Here is a 2,489-nt window from a genome sequence, read left to right on the forward strand (position 1 = left end):
GGGTTCCGTAGTTGTCCATCGTTACCACAGTATATTTCAGAAGCAAGTAATTACTTCATCTAAAGTCACTTTTTATATTTTCTTCTAAGAAATTTTATGATACATGAGTCAAATGACTATTACTATTGAACTAAGTGATGTATTTTAACCGTTATAGTTTTCCTTGAAATTTCATGAAAAGCAGTATTATTACGAATTTTTCCAGATTTTTCACGCCAACAGTTTAGTTTTCAAACCTCCGCAAAATTACAGCTCCCTAGTTTCCAATAGTTTCCAAGCCAAACCTCGGACAGACAGACAGACAGACATATCGAAACTATAAAGGTTTCTTGTCAGTACCACGGAACCCTAAAAACAGTGGGGTGGGGAGGGGATGAAAAATGAATGATTTATTGCTTAATGTAGGTACCTACATACAAGTCTGAAATAATTAAAATAATATTATTTAATTAATCAGTTCCTGTAGGTACAGGAACTCTTTTATGTTATTGGTATTTTTAAATTTTAATCTGTGGCATCTTTAGCAAACGAAAGCGAGCTCGTAAATTACCATCACTCTTAAATCGCGAGTGTGAGTTACAACTTTGACAGTTTTGACAGCTCGTTTGAGAAACGCGCTCACTTTCGTATACGTTTATTGCTCACTGAAAAATCTTTAGTGAAAGCCTTGTCAGCGCACCCGTAACATAGTTAATTCGTCTATTATTTTGATTAGTATAATTAAATCTTGGCTATATCTACAGTAAATTTATGAAAAAAACATAGGTAATTATTTGATTATAATTTTAATAGCTAATAATTGTATTTATTAAATGCGTTATTTAATTATTATTAAATGTGTAGCTCGTGCTTAATTTTGTTTATCTACCATCTGTAAAGCAATATTGTGTTTATATTTTTAGATAGTAAACATAACTATGTAACCTACCTAGATACCATAAAATTATTGTTGTCACTGTATTCTACTCATCAAAATTTATTATTCATTACAGGTACCTATCATTTATGGCCCTCTACAATCACACCTAAACCTCACACAGATCCAGATCCGGATACACTTAAGAAATGTACCATTAACACTTGCGGGCAAACTGAAATTAATGGGATTAAAACAAAATGTACTTGTGAGAATTTATTTAATAAAATAAGCTTACTTACTTATCTTAATAAACATTTTAATTAGTCAGTATTTTGACTTTCAATTGAAACCTAGTAGTTACCTACCTAATAAAGTTTCAAATAATAAGTAGAATAAAATGGTTAGTCAAATTGCAGAGTTTCAATTTGTCTGCTCATGGTTTCATCTGGCTACTGGGGTTTTCTCTGTAAAGAAAAATAAGCAATGTATATTACTATTTTATTTTGCTATCCTAACAATCAATATAGCATAACATCTAAGTTTAGTCTAGAGAATGTATACTTACTATAAAAAAGATTCAATTATTACAATCAAGTTATAATCAACATACCTTTGCCTTTGACCATTCATTTTCTGTCCTGTCAGTTCTAAGAATAGAGTTTTATGTGACTCGGTGGAATTTTTATCATAATCTCTAGCGGCTGAATCTTCGCTTCCATTCCATATAACCTAAAACACAAGATACTATTACAAACTAACTTAGTTGCACGATCCAGTCTAAAACTCGTCACTTAACAATTTAATTTAGGTACCTACTTACCGATGTCTACTAATAGTAATATTTTATTATTTATGATTAATTATTCCAATATTTCTGTGATTTGGACGACACACAGTCAATCAAACACAAATTGAGTTTCTCTGCAAAAAATAATTTTATTTGTTGTTTACTTTATAATAAATTTACACATAAAATAAAAATCTTTAGTAACAAAACTTTACTTCTTACATACTGCAAGAAAGAAACGACATTTACCTAATGTTATTAATCACAATGTCGGTTCCTAAATCATAATTAGATTATCCTTGTATCATTAACAATGGTTTGGTATGTATTTTATATTTAATATCATTAACTGTTTTTTTCACAAATATGAGACGCTTTGAGGTTATACCTACCTACATCATAGAATTACGTAGCTACTTATTTTACCATAGATCATAAATTCATTTTGTCACGGTCCGGCTCAATGACGTTTGCGCGCGGGAAACTTTAAATTTAAAATTGCATTTTTCTTTACAATGAACTTTAAACGACTAAATTAGTCGTTTAATGTCGACCAATTAGTCGTTTAACCCTCGCTGTACGAGGTGGGGTGTGACACACCCCAGTCCTTTAAAAATAGCCACAATTTTAAAAATTTGCAAGTGCTGAATTTGAAATTCTCAGTAGCTGGAATTATGACACTGCTGCTTCGATCAGCGTTGCAAAATCAGTCCAGCGGTGACTACCAACTGAGTTACATGCCTTTAAAGTGCGTGTGGGTGTCACACACCCCACCTGGTACGGGACGTTGTTAAAAAGTTTTAAAAAAAATCTAACAGTTTTGGTGTAATTTATATATTTTTA

General features: G+C 31.3%; 1 long non-coding RNA gene across 3 annotated transcripts; it reads right to left on the minus strand.

The window, feature by feature from the left end:
• Window positions 1–1,119: 1,119 nt before the first annotated feature.
• LOC135086363 (uncharacterized) lies at window positions 1,120–2,106 on the minus strand. Of its 3 annotated transcripts, none has more exons than XR_010260441.1 (4): window positions 2,039–2,106; window positions 1,680–1,780; window positions 1,470–1,588; window positions 1,120–1,323 (listed from the first exon to the last, which is right to left on the minus strand). It is a non-coding gene; the product is annotated as an uncharacterized LOC135086363 (long non-coding RNA). The 3 variants fall into 3 exon arrangements; XR_010260443.1 differs by having other exon boundaries at window positions 1,470–1,603; XR_010260442.1 differs by having other exon boundaries at window positions 1,896–2,050.
• Window positions 2,107–2,489: the final 383 nt, after the last annotated feature.

This window comes from Ostrinia nubilalis, chromosome W (assembly GCF_963855985.1).
Source record: "Ostrinia nubilalis chromosome W, ilOstNubi1.1, whole genome shotgun sequence".
Classification (NCBI taxonomy): domain Eukaryota; kingdom Metazoa; phylum Arthropoda; class Insecta; order Lepidoptera; family Crambidae; genus Ostrinia; species Ostrinia nubilalis.